Source organism: Pseudophryne corroboree, chromosome 2, assembly GCF_028390025.1.
Source record: "Pseudophryne corroboree isolate aPseCor3 chromosome 2, aPseCor3.hap2, whole genome shotgun sequence".
In the NCBI taxonomy this organism is placed as follows: Eukaryota; Metazoa; Chordata; class Amphibia; order Anura; family Myobatrachidae; genus Pseudophryne; species Pseudophryne corroboree.
This window is the reverse complement of record NC_086445.1, coordinates 94,398,445-94,416,025: the sequence shown is the minus strand read 5'-3', so window position 1 is coordinate 94,416,025 and position 17,581 is coordinate 94,398,445.

Here is a 17,581-nt window from a genome sequence, read left to right as displayed (position 1 = left end):
CCATGGCCAGAGTCTCGGTGAACGGGTTTGTTTCGGACTCCTTCCCCCTAACCAGGGGAACGAGGCAGGGCTACCCTCTGTCTCCGACTCTGTTTGCCATTGCTATTGAGCCACTGGCATGTTTGATTAGGGCATCTCAGGATTTTGTGGGTATTAGGGTCGGCGCAAGAGAAGACAGGATAGCGTTATACGCTGATGACCTGTTGCTCTTTGTGGACGATTCCGTTTCCTCCTTACCTAAACTCCTTGACTAAATAACTGACTATGGACGTTTCTCCGGGCTCAAAATTAACTGGGATAAATCCACCATTACTCCACTTTGCGGCCCGGTCTCGGAAGCCCCAGTGATTCAAACCCCCCTTAAATGGGTAGATTCTTTCAAATACCTGGGTATATGGGTATCGAATGACCCTTGTACCTATGTTTCCCTTAATATCATGCCGCTGATGGGCTATCTACGCTCGAAGGTAAGGGTTTGGGGGTCTTTGCCCCTGACTGTTACCGGCAGGGTCAATTTGGTAAAAATGGTATACTTGCCTAAACTCCTTTATGTCCTCCAGCAGTCCCCTATATATATTAACTTGAAGATATTTCGACAGATTAACAGTTTGCTCTCTTCTTTGATATGGGCCAGCAGGAGAGCGCGGTTGAGACTTGACGTTCTGTCCAGGCCGAAGGTGCTGGGAGGCTTAGCTCTCCCTATCTTTCGATTTTACTATTATGCCGTACAGTTGGCACATATATGGGAGTGGGTGAATGCCCCGGATGCTCTCACTATACACTCCCAAATGCTTTTCCGGGTCTACCCTGCCGGCTCTCCATTACAGATGCTTCTTTGTGGGAACCCTAACTTGTCCAAGATCCCTAGAATAAGACAGGCCGTCCTCATATGGAAACAGGTACATGTTATCCTATTGGGCCAGGGTATTGACCCGGATACTCCTCTGGACAATGCCCTCGGCTTCCCAGAATTGGCTTCGCTGCGGACTGGGGCGGTGTGGGGGAGGTGGGGAGTGACGTCCCTGGGACACTTATATAGCGATGGTATACTGAGGTCCTTCCTGCAGCTTCAACGGGATTACAGTATACCCTCTTCACATTTCTACCGATACCTGCAGTTGAGACATGCACTTAACGCACAATTTCCCGAAACTCCTCCAATGATTGCCGACTCCCCGGTCAAGTCTCTCCTGCAGTCCCTGGGAAGCGGACATCTGGTGTCCAACATTTATGCAAGTATGCTTCGATCTCACTATTCTGACCCGTTGTCCCTTCTCAGGAGCAAGTGGGAATCCGACTTGGGCGCCATCTCTGATGAGATCTGGGAGGGTGCTTTATGTTCTCCACGATTATCCACTACCACCACTAGATATCAACAAATTCAACTGTTTATAATACACAGAGTATATATGACACCAGTGCGGTTGCGACATATAGGGGGTACCCACTCCTCCAGGTGTCCTAAGTGCGATACTCTGGATGCGGACTTTTGGCACATTATCTGGCTGTGTCCCAAGGTAGCCGTATTCTGGTCGGGTGTTACTGACGCCCTGGTGTCAACAGGTATTCCCTCGTCTATATGCTCCCCGATGACATGTGTGCTATCTGCTGTGGAGGAGGATGCCCTGGACCCCCCTGCCAGACGTTATGTAAGTAATCTGTGTGGCCTGGCCAAGGTGTGTATCGCTAGGCTTTGGCTAGCCAGGGATGCGCCCACACTACGGTCCTGGGTCTCACTTGTAAATGATACGGTCTCTCATGAGAAATATGTATACTTAGCTAGAAAAGCGGAGAAAAAATATCAGGACCTGTGGGGTCGATGGCTTGAGTCCCCGCTCTCTAGGACCCGGAACGTCTAGACATGCAACGGGGGTTAGAGTGGGTGTGTACCTTAGATCTACATCGGGTGAACTGCCTCTTGTTGTTTGCGTTGTCACCTGGCGCCCGCGGTCAGCCACTCCCGTTCCCGTGTCAGTGCTATAGCTCTGCGTTCAGCTCAATATTTAAGAAGTGTTGCCATAGATGACTATGTACAGCATACATTGTTATATAAGTTCCATGTTACCATGTGATATTGGGGGTAATTCCAAGTTGATCGCAGCAGGATTTTTGATAGCAATTGGGCAAAACCATGTGCACTGCAGGGGAGGCAGATATAACATGTGCAGAGAGAGATAGATTTGGGTGTGGTGAGTTCAATCTGCAATCTAAATTGCAGTGTAAAAATATAGCAGCCAGTATTTACCGTGCACAGAAACAAAATAACCCACCCAAATCTAACTCTCTCTGCAAATATTATATCTACCCCCCCTGCAGTGCACATGGTTTTGCCCAACTGCTAAAATATTTCCTGCTGCGATCAACTTGGAATTACCCCCTATGATTCTAACTTATAATTTACGTTTCGGAGGTTAGGCCTGCACCGGTTTACTATGATAATTGTGATAATTGGTCCCTAGTGGACATGGGAATCTGCGTATTCCCTGGGTGGGGTTCTGATGTGAGTTGTGCTGTTTTTTCTTTGTGTTTTTGTTTAAGGAAAAACTGAAAATCAATAAAAAAGTATTGAATATAAAAAAAAAAGTCCCCATGTGGAAGGGAGTATTGAATTTGAATTTGGGTATAAGGGAATAAGGCTCCTGAAGAGGTGGCCTCTGCTAGCGATGAAATACCCTGGGAAATCCAGGATGCCAAGGAAAGATTTGGGATTAAAGAGGCCACTCCTTCAAGAGAGAGGTGGGTACAGGGAAGGGGGATGTCTGGGTTTGAGTTAGCAAACTCAAGCCACGCATTGCGTGTATTCAAAACTGATGTAACTCAAATTAAGGGGTGTAAGTCTACTGATGGGGGGAGCCACAGGCAGTCAGTCTGGGAAGGGAGAAACCAAATCATCCAATCTGATGTCATCAAGGATAATTTGTGGAGAAGAGGATTACAATAACATGGTATTAGATTATCTAATTTAGGGGTAATCTGGATACCGAGATATTTGAGGCTTCCATCCTGCCAGTTGTAAGAGTAATCAAATCGTATAACTCGGAGAAGGTCGGGGTTGAAATTATTAGGGAGCGCTTCAGTTTTGGACCCCTTCCAATCTATAATAAGAGACCGCGGAATAGGCAGCAAGGATATTACGTAGATTGGGTAACGAAGTTTCTGGGTCTACAATAGTCAACAGAACATCGTCTGTGAATAAGCAGATTAAATACATCTTGCCTGAAATAGACGGGCCCCTTACCGTGCCGGCTGTTCGAATTGTTTCGGCCAGTGGCTCAGTAGCTAGCGCAAAGACCAATGGGGATAGGGGGCAGCTTTGGTGAGTGCCATTTGTAATCAAGAAGGGAGAGGACAGCAGACCTTTCACAAATACCCTAGCTGATGGAGCAAAGTACAAAGCCACTATCGATGTCAGGATACGCCCAGTAAATCCAAATTTATGAAGCACCGCATTAAGGTAGCCCCAGTGAAGTCTATCGAAGGCCTTCTCTGCGTCCAGTGACAGTAACAGCAAGGGATCTGAGGTCGCAGAGAAGGCTTCAATGATATCAATAGTTCTTCAGGTATTGTCTGAAGATAGTTTACCTTCAATGAAGCCCACCTGGTCCTGGTGGATAAGCGAAGGGAGAAGTGGATTCATTCTGTTTGCAAGCAATTTAGCATAAATTTTAACATCTATTTCTCTAACGTCCTAGTGGATGCTGGGAACTCCGAAAGGACCATGGGGGGGGGGGGGGGGGGATAGCGGGCTCCGAAGGAGGCTGGGCACTCTAGAAAGATTTATGACCACCTGGTGTGCACTGGCTCCTCCCACTATGACCCCCCTCCAAGCCTCTGTTAGATCTTGTGCCCGGCTGAGGTTGGATGCACACTAGGGGCTCTCCTGAGCCTCTAGAAAGAAAGTATAGAATTAGGTTTTTTATTTTCAGTGAGACCTGCTGGCAACAGGCTCACTGCAGCGAGGGACTAAGGGGAGAAGAAGCGAACTCGCCTGCTTGCAGCCGGATTGGGCTTCTTAGGCTACTGGACACCATTAGCTCCAGAGGGATCGACCGCAGGCCCAGTCCTTGGTGTTCGGTCCCGGAGCCGCGCCGCCGTCCCCCTTACAGAGCCAGAAGCAAGAAGAAGTCCGGAAAATCGGCGGCAGAAGACATCAGTCTTCACCAAGGTAGCGCACAGCACTGCAGCTGTGTGCCATTGCTCCTCATGCACACTTCACACTCCGGTCACTGAGGGTGCAGGGCGCTTGGGGGGGGGGCGCCCTGAGCAGCAATAAAAACACCTTGGCTGGCAAAAATACCACAATATATAGCCCCAGAGGCTATATATGTGGTAAATACCCCTGCCAGAATCCAGAAAAAAGCGGGAGAATAGGCAGCGGAAAAGGGGCGGAGCTATCTCCCTCAGACACACTGGCGCCATTTTCTCTTCACAGTGCAGCTGGAAGAAAGCTCCCCAGGCTCTCCCCTGTAGTTTTCAGGCTCAAAGGGTTAAAAAGAGAGGGGGGGCACTAAATTTAGGCGCAATATTGTATATACAAGCAGCTACTGGGGAAAATTCACTCAGTTATAGTGTTAATCCCCACATTATATAGCGCTCTGGTGTGTGCTGGCATACTCTCTCTCTGTCTCCCCAAAGGGCTTTGTGGGGTCCTGTCCTCAGTCAGAGCATTCCCTGTGTGTGTGCGGTGTGTCGGTACAGCTGTGTCGACATGGTTTGAGGAGGAGGCTTATATAGTGACGGAGCAGATGCCGATAAATGTGATGTCGCCCCCTGTGGGGCCGACACCAGAGTGGATGGTTAGGTGAAAGGTATTAACCGACAGTGTCAACTCCTTACATAAAAGGGTGGATGACGTAACAGCTGTGGGACAGCCGGCTTCTCAGCCCGCGCCTGCCCAGGCGTCTCAAAGGCCATCAGGGGCTCAAAAACGCCCGCTCATTCAGATGGCAGACACAGATGTCGACACGGAGTCTGACTCCAGTGTCGTCAAGGTTGAGACATATACACAATCCACTAGGAACATCCGTGACTTGATCCCGGCAATAAAAAATGTGTTACACATTTCTGACATTAACCTCTAAAAATGGGTTTTTATGTTTGGGGAGAAAAAGCAGGCAGTGTTTTGTTCCCCCATCAGATGAATGAATGAAGTGTGTGAGAAGCGTGTGTTCCCCCTGATATGAAACTGGTAATTTCAAAAAAGTTACTGATGGCGTACCTTTTCCCGCCAGAGGATAAGTTACGCTGGGAGATATCCCCTAGGGTGGATAAGGCGCTCACACGGTTGTCAAAATAGGTGGCACTGCCGTTTTAGGAACGGCCACTTTGAAGGTACCTGTTGATAAAAAGCAGGAGGCTATCCTGAAGTCTGTTTTCACACACTCAGGTACTAGACTGAAACCTGCAGAGCGTGCTGCTGCAGCGTGGTCGGTGACCCTGTCAAACATACTAGTTTGCTAACATGAGAACATATTAAAGACGTCGTCTTATATATGAGGGATGCACAGAGGGATATTTTGCCGGCTGGCATCCAAAATTAATGTAATGTCCATTCTGTCAGGAGGGTATTAGAGACCTGTCACTGGACAGGTGATGCTGACTTTAAAAGGCGCATAGAGATTCTGCCTTATAAGGGTGAGGAATTATTTGGGGATGGTCTCTGGGACCTCGTATCCGCAGCAACAGCTGGGAAGAAATATTTTTACCTCCGTTTTCCTCACAGACTAAGAAAGCACTGTATTATCAGGTACAGTCCTTTCGGCTTCAGAAAAGCAAGCGGGTCAAAGGCGCTTCCTTTCTGTACAGAGACAAGGGAAGAGGGAAAAAGCTGCACCAGTCAGCCTGTTCCCAGAATCATAATTCTTCTCTCGCTTCCTCTGAGTCCACAGCATGACGCGGGGGCTCCACAGGTGTAGCCAGGTACGGTGGGGGGCCGTCTCAAAAATTTCAGCGATCAGTGGGCTCGCTCACAGGTGGATCCCTGTTTCATTCAAGTAGTATTTCAAGGGTACAAGCTGGAATTCGAGATGTCTTCCCCCCGCCGTTTCCTCAAATATGCCTTGCCGACAATTCCCTCAGGCAGGGAGGCTGTGCTAGAGGCAATTAATAAGCTGTATTCCCATCAGGTAATACTTAAGGTGCCCCTACTTCAACAAGGACGGGGTTACTATTCCACACGGTTTGGGGTACCGAAACCGCATGGTTCGGTGTGACCCTTTTTTATATTTAAAATCCTTGAACACATACATAAAAAAATTCAAGTTCAAGATGGAATCGCCCAGGGCGGTTATTGCAAGCCTGGACGAGGGGGATTACATGGTATCCCGGGACATCAAGGATGCTTACCTGCATGTCCCCATTTACTATCCTCGCCAGGAGTACCTCAGATTTGTGGTACAGGATTACCATTACCAAGTCCAGACTCTGCCGTTTGGACTGTACATGGCACCGAGGGTGTTACCAAGGTAATGGCCGGAATGATGATACTCCTTCGAAAAAGGGGAGTTTTTAATGATCCCGTACTTGGACAATCTCCTTATAAGGGCGAGGTCCAAGGAGCAGTTGCTAGTCGGGGTAGCACTATTTTGGAAAGTGCTACAACAGCACGGTTGGATTCTAAACAGTCCAAAGACACAGCTGTTTCCTACGACACGTCTACTGTTCCTGGGGATGGTTCTGGACACAGACCAGAAATAAGTGTTTCTCCCGGAGGAGAAAGCCATGGAGCTGTCATCTCTAGTCAGAGACCTCCTGAAGCCAAAACAGTTATCGGTGCATCATTGCACGCGAGTCCTGGGAAAAATGATAGCTTCTTACGAAGCAATCCCATTCGGCAGGTTCCATGCAAGAACTTTTCAGGGGGACCTGTTAGACAAGTGGTCCGGATCACATCTTCAGATGCATCGGCTGATAACCCTGTCTCCAAGGACCAGGGTATCTCTACTGTAGTGGCTGCAGAGTGCCCATCTTCAAGAGGGCCGCAGGTTCGACATACAGGACTAGGTCCTAGTGACCGTGGATGCCAGCCTTTGAGGCTGGGGGGCAGTCACACAGGGAAGAAGCTTCCAGGGACTGTGGTCAAGTCAGGTGACGTCCCTACATAAATATTCTGGAACTGAGGGCCATTTACAATGCCCTGAGTCAGGCAAGGCCTCTGCTTCAAAAGGCCGGTCCTGATCCAATCAGACAAAATCACGGCAGTCGCCCATGTAAACCAACAGGGCGGCACAAGAAGCAGGATGGCGATGGCAGAAGCCACAAGGATTCTCCGATGGGCGGAAAATCATGTGTTAGCACTGTCAGCAGTGTTCATTCTCGGAGTGGACAACTGGGAAGCGGATCTTCTCAGCAGACACGACTTCCACCCGAGAGAGTGGGGACTTCATCCAGAAGTCTTCCAAAGGATTGTACACCATTGGGAAAGGCCACAGGTGGACATGAAGGCGTCCCGCCTCAACAAAAAGCTATAAAAGATATTGCGCCAGGTCAAGGGACCTTCAGGCGATAGCTGTGGACGCTCTGGTAACACCGTGGGTGTACCAGTCGGTTTATGTGTTCCCTCCTCTGCCTCTCATACCAAAGGTACTGAGAATAATAAGAAGGCGAGGAGTAAGAACGATACTCGTGGTTCCGGATTGGCCAAGAAGAGCCTGGTACCCAGAACTTCAAGAAATTATATCAGAGGACCCATGGCCTCTGCCGCTCAGACAGGACCTGCTGCAGCAGGGGCCCTGTCTGTTCCAAGACTTACCACGGCTACGGTTTGATGGCATGGCGGTTGAACGCCGGATCCTAAAGGAAAAGGGCATTCCGGAGGAAGTCATTCCTACGCTGATTCAAGCCAGGAAAGATGTAACTGCAAAACATTATCACCGCATATGGCGGAAATATGTTGCTTGGTGTGAGGCCACAAAAGGCCCCAACAGAGGAATTTCAACTAGGTCGATTTCTGCATTTCCTACAAGCAGGAGTGTCTATGGGCCTAAAATTAGGCTCCATTAAGATACAGATCTCGGCTCTGTCGATTTTCTTCCAGAAAGAATTAACTTCAGTACCTGAAGTTCAGACATTGTAAAAGGAGTGCTGCATATTCAGCCCCCGGTTGTGCCTCCAGTGGCACCTTGGGATCTCAACGTGGTGTTGAGTTTCTTAAAATCACATTGGTTTGAACCACTAAAAACCGTGGATCTAAAATATCTCACGCGGAAAGTGGTCATGTTATTGACCTTGGCTTCGGCCAGGCGTGTATCAGAATTGGCGGCTTTGTCATATAAAAGTCCTTATCTGATTTTCTATATGGAGAGGGCAGAATTGAGGACTCGTCCCCAGTTTCTCCCTAAGGTGGTATCAGTTTTTCACTTGAACCAACCTATTGTGGTGCCTGCGGCTACTAGGGACTTGGAGGATTCCAAGTTACTGGACGTAGTCAGGGCCTTGAAAAATTATGTTTCCAGGACGGCTAGAGTCAAGAAAATTGACTCGCTATTTATCCTGTATGCACCCAACAGGCTGGGTGCTCCTGCTTCTAAGCAGACTATCGCTCGCTGGATCTGTGACACAATTCAGCAGGCGCATTCTGCGGCTGGACTGACGCATCCTAAATCAGTGAAAGCCCATTCCACAGGGAAGGTGGGCTCATCTTGGGCGGCTGCCCGAGAGGTCTCGGCTTTACAACTTTGCCGAGCTGTTACTTGGTCAGGGGCAAACACGTTTGCAAAATTCTACAAATTTGATACCCTGGCTGAGGAGGACCTTGAGTTCTCTCATTCGGTGCTGCAGAGTCATCCGCACTCTCCCTCCCGTTTGGGAGCTTTGGTATAATCCCCATGGTCCTTTCGGAGTTCCCAGCATCCACTAGGACGTTAGAGAAAATAAGATTTTACTCACCGGTAAATCTATTTCTCGTAGTCCGTAGTGGATGCTGGGCGCCCATCCCAAGTGCGGATTGTCTGCAATACTTGTAAATAGTTATTGCTAACTAAAGGGTTATTGTTGAGCCATCTGTTGAGAGGCTCAGTTGTTTTCATACTGTCAAACTGGATATAGTATCACGAGTTGTACGGTGTGATTGGTGTGGCTGGTATGAGTCTTACCCGGGATTCAAAATCCTTCCTTATTATGTCAGCTCGTCCGGGCACAGTGTCCTAACTGAGGCTTGGAGGGGGGTCATAGTGGGAGGAGCCAGTGCACACCAGGTGGTCATAAATCTTTCTAGAGTGCCCAGCCTCCTTCGGAGCCCGCTATCCCCCCCCCCATGGTCCTTTCGGAGTTCCCAGCATCCACTACGGACTACGAGAAATAGATTTACCGGTGAGTAAAATCTTATTTTAGTAATGCGATAGGGCGACAGTTGGCCAAAGTAGTGGGGGGGGGGGGGGGTTCCTGGTTTGGGGAATGCGACTATTCTAGCTTCTAGCATTTCTTTTGGAAAGCTACCTCAGGTCAAGGTTTTATTAAACACCTGAGCCAAAATAGGGGAAAGGATTTCTATGAAAGAGGAGTAAAATATGTTGGTATAACCATCAGGACCCGGGGCCTTGCCAGACAGGAGGGAGTGAATAACAGATTAAATTTCCTTCTGAGACCAAGGGCTTTCTAGGGAGTGAAGAGAATCTGAATCAATAGAGGGCAGGTTCACTGCAGCCAGGAATTTGTCAATCTCTGCCGCTGAAGGCTGTGGGGTGGAGGGGTCATCAGACAGGTTATACAGTTTGGAATAAAATGCGGCAAAAGCGTTTGCGGTGTCTGACGGATCTGATACTTTAGTTCTTTGCATATCAGCAATTAATCTAATGCGGTCCTTCGCTTACTTCCCCATTAATTTCCTAGCCAAAAGTCTTTTCGCCCTATCACCCTGTACATAAAATTTCTGTTTCAGAATGGAAAAAGATTTATGTACCTCCTTCAAAGCTAAAACATACCATTCCTCGCGAACCTTCAATAGTTTGCGGTACAGTTTGAGGTTAGAAGGGGGCTGTTTAAGTCTAAGTTCCAGATCCGCCATGCGGACTTCAATGTCAGCCAGATAGGCAGCCGTTTTTTTACGGATCCTGGCAGTTGCCTGTATGGCAGATCCTCTTACCACCGCTTTAGGGGAACACAAAAAGGTAAATTCATAAGTGTCTTCAGGCTTGTTTGTCTCTAGATAAAGCTTAAGGGATTGCGTAATGGTCTGCTTAGCCTCCTGATCAAATAGTAGATGATCACCAAGACGCCAAGGACTGGGGGGAACCCTGACCGAGTTGATGTCCCAATACAGACATAGTTCTGCATGATCTGACAATGCAACTGGCAGAATGGAAGCCTTTGAAATATGCTGCAATACCCATTTATCCGAGATAGCCAGATCAATATGGGAGTAAGTACCGTGGACCAGAGAATAAAAAGTATAATCTCTCGTCAATGAGTTTTTTGCTCTCCAGACATCAAATAAATCATATTCACAGAGAATTTGAACGCAGAGGAAAGGTCATGAGTGGGTCGTTTACTAAACCTAATGCCACGTAAAGGTTTATCAAGGGACGGGTCGAGAACCATTTTAAAATCCCCTAGAATCATAACCAACCATTTCCGGGAAGCTTGGAGGGAGACAAAATTTTCTCACGAAGGGGATCTGTTTAGTATTAGGGGCACACAGCACAGCAAGAGTTACCTAGTTTCCCTATGAGGATGAGGTAACGACCTTCCTTATCCACCACCTGTCGTTCAAGTATAAAATTGCAAGTGTTGGAGATAAGGATAGCAACCCCTGCTTTTTTGTGTGGCTGTTAGATTGATAGCAATGAGGGAAGGTGGGATTTGAAAACTTAGGAGGGGAGGACTGAATGAAATGAGTTTCCCGTAGGGCTACAATGTGCACTTTAAGTTTGCTAAAGTGACGTAATGCTAATCGCCTCTTATTGGGTGAATTTAAACCTTTAACGTTTAAGGATAATAACTTAACCATTGAAAAAATTGAGAAAATAAGTTGAAATACCACCATAAAGACAGATACTGTGTCATAAACACATGGGTGTGTGTGACCATACAAGGAGAAAATTAATAAAATAAATAGAAGCATTGGAACACTGTTTCCTAAACTGGGAGTATAGAAAAAACAAAAAATAACCAGGAGGGGTTTACAAAAACATAGAAAAGGACACAAGGGACATATGGAGGAAAAAAATAGCACCATAAAGGGGCTATAGTAGGCCACTTCCTAGAGCGGCACATTGGGGTCTTGGGAGAGAAGCAAGTGCCTCCATCACTCCTAAGGGAACTGAGAGGACAAATTGGAAAAAAAAAAAAAACTAAAGGGCCCACAGGGAAGCCAGAGGCCCAACAACTGAGTTGACCGTTGTAGATACATAACTAAGCAGAATGATCGAAAATTACCGGATTCAAACTAAATCATTGCACCGGAACCAAACAGGCCCAAAGGGACTCTAATCAAGTTAACACATGAAACTGGCATAAGGTAATAGTCCGGCACAGTCGAAATATATAAGTAAGTTACCGTAAAGTCGTAACCAGTAGTGATTGGGTGAGCCGGGACTCAGACATCACACTAAACTGTAGCGGGTTACCTGCACAGAAAAAGAATTCAGGAAACTAACTCCAAGTCCGTGAATAAGGTAATGGAATTCAAGTAGACTGGATCGTTGTAGACCATTCTTGTGGGATACGTAATCCTTCTGGAATTTTTGAGGTTACAGCATCCCAGTTCCAGGAAACCAGAAGTTGTACACCCTCATCCAGTGTGGAGGCAACATTATTTATTTATTAACAGTTTCTTATATAGCGCAGCAAATTCCATTGCACTTTACAATTGGACACGAGTGGCGCCGTTTTTCCAGATCAAAAGCTTTTGGGGAAACCCCATCTGTAGAGGATATCCACTTTCCGTAAAGCCTTGGTAACTGGATAGAAGGATCTGCGGAGAGCCAGAGTAGCCGCTGAAAGGTTGCAGAATATCTGCAGGTCACCCAGTGTAGGTGTGGAGAGGTCGGACGATCTGGCAGCCTGTGAAATATCTTCTTCAACATGGAAATAAAGGAGGCGCATTAAGGTATTTCTAGGGCGCATTCCTAGCCTTTGGTATATGGTGGATGCGGTCTAACAGAAAGTCCGTAATCTGAGTCGTAGGCATAAGTTTCATAAATAGGTCTGTTACATATACCTTCAGCTCCGAATTAGAGACTGGTTCTGGAATTCCCCAAATTTTAATGTTATTACATCGCGATCTGTCTTCTAAATTGCAGACTTTACTGCGCAAGGACGTTACCTCCGCATGGAGGTCTTCGTGTAGTTGATAAGGTCGTTATGCGACTTAACGACTTCCTCCATTTTGGTTTCCATGTGATCGGTTCGATGGTCAACCTCTTCTATCGGCTGTTGACAGGAGTGTAACGCAGATTTAAATTCCGCTGACATATCTGTCTTAAACGAGGCCAGAAGCTGCTACATCGATCCGACTGTCAGGGGGCGTCAACTCCCAGAGGTAGCAGCTGCAAGCCCGAGGCATAGGTCGGATCTAATGGCGCACTCAGAGCAGATAATTGGGGCAAATGTTTATCTTGTTTTGGTGGGATTTTGACACCCTGTGACGGAGAAGTGGTTTTAAAAAACCTAACTGGAGGGACACCTGCAGGGTCTTTCTGTCGTTTAGGAGGCATAGTGAAGACAATTAATCAATAAGAGGTCCCGTCCAAATCGGGTTCAGGATAAATCAGAATCAGTTCCAAGGAGCGAAATTCGGGAAACCAGTTAGGACATATCAAAGTGATGGAGGCAAATAAGCATATTCAACTCCCCTGCACCATCAGTTTTCCATGACCACACAGAAGGATTGAGGACTGGATGATCAGGGTGGTAGTAGCAGTGGACGTGCCAGCATAGACCACCTACCACTTCACTGGCCTGTGGTAGGTTCCGCTGAGCCCAACAGTCATGGAGCATTGAGGACAAAGGCTGCCAGTAGTTATTTAGAATGATAGCTTCAGCTGCAGGGTGTATCCCCACACACAGGAGGAGAGGGAGGGGCCGATGCAGGCTGGAGACAGGCACAAGGTTTCCTATATACGGATCCCTCACCCACCTTAAAGTGGGTAAAGCAGCTCACAGGGAACCCAGTTCCTGTGTATAGGCTCCAGGAGTATGGTGATGTTATGCACACCAGTGCCTGCAGGAATGTACTGGTGTTTGAACTGTTATGCAAAACAAATGGACTCACAGACAGACTGGGGAATATGACATAACGTACACAGAAGGTGATAGGGTAACAAAATACACACAAAGTGAACAGAGAAGCCCAGAGGCTAAGGAACTGGGTGTCTCCCTTGTATTAGTATTGCTCAGATGAGAAAAGCAAGATGTTGTGTTTTAATACGTAGAGAACCCGAAATGCTGTTGCTAAGGGCAACAGCAAAACCCTAAAGGGTTACCAACGGGTGTGGCAGTAAACTCCTTGGTCAGAGATGGAATGATAGACACAAGGAGAGTCTCCACAATCCTAATTCTCACTTGCAGTGCACAGGTTCAGCTTACTGCCACTAAACTGACCCCTGACACCTAGCACAGTGAGACAGGATTAGACAGGCAAGTCTTAGAATACAGCCGTAAACTTGCTAAGTTCACAGAGTAGTAACAGAACCCCAGCAAGCTAAACGACTGACTCCAGTCTTACTGCTAGGTCTGGATTGGCAGAGTGTAATACCAAATCCCCAGGCCTATTTGCAGTAAGCAACAAACAAATACAAAGCTACACAGTACTGGCTAACTTTCAGGAACTGACTAACCAACAAAGATTCAGCAGCATCTGCTTACCCTAAGAAGAGGCCTTATAAAGCAGGTGCTGTCCACGCCCCACTCAGACCTCACAGACTGTGAGCACAAAAACCAGCACCGGATCCCCTACCGTGCACAGAGCCTGTAACCACTGCACAGCAAAAGACCCGAACCGGAGTATCAGCTGCGCTCAGGTTACTCTGCTAGCACTTGTCTCCCGGTTGCCATGACGACGTGGCAGCACAGGGCAGGAGACCCTAACAGTACCCCCCCTCTGACGAGGGGTCAAAGAACCCCTACCACCGGGTTTATCGGGGAACTGCGAGAAGAAAGAGCGTATCAGTCTGGGGGCATGAAGATCACAACTGCGCACCCACGACCGCTCCTCCGGGCCATACCCCTTCCAGTGCACCAAAAATGACAGCCGACCCCGAACCACCTTGGAGTCAAGAATCCTTTCAACAACAAACTCCCTCTGGCCACGTATCAGAAGAGGGGAAGGTCTTCCACTGGAAGAAGGATTACTAATCGCCCGTTTTAAAAGGGAACAATGAAATGTTTTATTGATACCCAAAGAACGGGGCAGATCTAACTGAAATGCCACCGGATTGATAATCCTGGTGATCTTATAAGGGCCGATGAACCGGGGGCCTAACTTATGAGATGGCTGTCTCAACTTCAAATTCTTGGTAGACAACCAGACGAAGTCTCCTAATTTGAAGCTGCAGGGTCTTTTCCGCTTATCAAAAACCCTTTTGGTCACTAATGACACAGACACAAGGGCTTTCTTCACTTTCCGCCAAATACCTCTAAGGACCGAAACCACAGAGGAACCACCAGGCGTGGAGTCCAGGGGGTCAAAAGAATTGGCCTTAGGATGATGCCCATACACACAAAGGAAGGGAGAGATCCCTGTAGCAGAGTGAGCCGCGTTGTTATAGGCAAACTCCGCCATGGACAGATGAGCAACCCAGTCAGTCTGACACTTGGAGACATAACACCTGAGGAACTGCTCCAAGGACTGGTTCACCCTTTCAGTCTGCCCATTAGACTGCGGATGGTAGCCTGACGACAAGCTGACAGAAATCTGGAGATCGGAACAAAATGCCCTCCAGAATTTGGCCACAAACTGGGATCCGCGGTCAGAGACCACATCAAGTGGCAACCCGTGGAGACGCACAACATGCAGCATAAATAATTCAGACAGGCGTCTGGCCGATGGCAGCCCAACCAGTGGAACGAAGTGCGCCATCTTTGAAAACCTGTCAACGACAACACAGATGGCTGTCATCCCCGAGGATTTGGGCAAGTCCACCACAAAATCCATTAAATGTGGGTCCATGGCTTAGATGGGATAGAGAGTGGATGTAATGGGCCAACAGGAACCCCTCTAGGAGTCTTATTTCGGGCACAGATGTCACATGCCCGAACCCACTGATCCACATCCTTAGCCACCGAGGGCCACCACACCGCCCTAGATAGCAACTCCCGAGTTCTGGCAATACCCGGGTGACCTGCCGACTTCTTGGCATGGAATTCCAGGAACACTCGCTGTCTTAACCTAGGAGGCACAAATAAAAGACCTACCGGAAGGTCTGGAGGAGCCTGCTCCTGTGCTCTAAGGACTAATGATAAGAGGTCCTGGGTAATGCCCACTTTAATACATGATGGGGAAACAATGGGCAACGGCTCCTCGGTGGTCTCCTGGATTGGAGCAAAACTCCGCGAGAGCGCATCAGCCTTGATGTTTTTTGACCCAGGGCGATATGTTATCAAAAAATTAAAGCGAGCAAAAAACAAAGCCCATCGTGCCTGCCTGGCATTGAGACGCTTCGCTGACTCTAAATATGCCAGATTCTTATGGTCAGTGAGAATTGAGACCACAAACTTAGCTCCCTCAAGCCAGTGTCTCCACTCCTCGAGTGCATCCTTAATAGCCAACAATTCCCGGTTACCCACGTCATAATTCATCTCGGCAGGCGAAAATTTACGGGAAAAGTAAGCACAGGGATGAAGGCGATTATCAGACACTCCCATCTGAGAAAGCACTGCCCCAATACCCATCTCAGAGGCATCCACCTCCACCACAAAAGGACGCTCTGGATCTGGGTGTCGCAGCACCTTGGCCGAAACAAATGCCCTTTTGAGACGGGCAAAAGCCGCTTTAGCCTCACAAGACCAGTGAGCAACATCCGCCCCTTTCTTAGTGAGTGCCACCAAGGGCGCCACTATAGACGAAAATCCAGCGATAAATCGTCTATAAAAATTCGCAAAGCCCAGGAAACGCTGAAGCGCCTTCAAACTAGTGGGCTGCACCCAATCCAGGACTGCCTGTACCTTGGAACCCTCCATTTGGAAACCTTCTGGGGAGATAATATATCCTAGAAATGCGATTTGCTGAACTTCAAATTCGCACTTCTCCAGCTTCGCCCCAAGCCGGTGGTCTCTGAGTTTCTGGAGGACTAAGCGTACATGCTTCCGATGTTCCTCCAGGGAATGGGAGAAGATTAGGATGTCATCTAAGTATACAACTAAGAATCTATCCAAATATTCCCTGAGCACATCATTCATGAAATCCTGGAAGACTGCCGGGGCATTACAGAGCCCAAAAGGCATCACCAAATATTCATAATGCTCTGAGTGGGTATTAAAGGCAGTCTTCCATTCATCCCCCTCTCTTATTCGGATTAGATTATACGCACCGCGTAGGTCAAGCTTAGAAAAAATGGTGGCAGTACGAAGCTGGTCAAACAAGACCGAAATGAGAGGCAGTGGGTATGAGTTTTTAATCGTGATACGGTTCAATTCCCTGAAGTCGATGCAGGGTCGCAACGAACCGTCCTTTTTACCCACGAAGAAGAACCCCGACCCAACTGGAGACTGTGAAGGTCTGATAAATCCCTTAGCCAAGTTCTCCTGAATGTACTCTGCCATAGCCTGAGTCTCAGGACGTGACAGGGAGTACAACCTGCTCTTGGGAAGCTTAGCATTTGGCAACAAATCAATGGCACAGTCATAGGGGCGATGGGGAGGTAGTACCTCTGCAACTTTTTTGGAGAACACGTCCGCAAAATCTGCATAACACCCTGGCAATCCTGGCAAACTTAGCTGCGAGAGCCTGACTGGAAGGCTCAAGCAACTCCTGAAACAATCAGTACCCCAACTAAGAATCTCCCCAGAGACCCAGTCAAATTGAGGATTGTGGGCCCTTAACCAGGGTAACCCCAACACCAATGGGGCAAAAGTACAGACAGTCACATAAAAGGACAATTTTTCAGAGTGTGTGGCTCCAATAAACAAAGAAATCTGGCTAGTGCAAGAGGTAATTTTACCTTGGGATAATGGTTCCCCGTTTAACCCACAAATCTCAATTTCCGATGCCAAGGGTACTAAGGGAACAGAGTGTTTCAGGGCGAATTGGCGGTCCATAAAAACCCCGTCGGCCCCACTGTCCACAAAGGCCTCAGTCTTGACAGTTTGACCGAGGATCTTCAAGGTCACCGGAATGATAAAAGTCTTCTTGGGAAATTCTGACTTCTGGCCTGACAGGATATTTCCCATCACCCTCAGGCCCTGAAGTTTTCCGGCTTTTCTGGGCATGATACTACCACATGACCTTTATTCCCACAGTACAAACACAACCCCTGCTGTCTCCTCCGCGTCTTCTCACGCGAGGAGAGGCGGGTAGCCCCAATCTGCATAGGCTCCTCGGAAAATTCCTCAGAGTCTGAGGTTCCCTTGGGAAGGAAGGAAATCTCAGTCTCCCTTTCAAGCCTACGCTCTCTCAGCCGTCTATCCACCCGGATGGATAACTGCA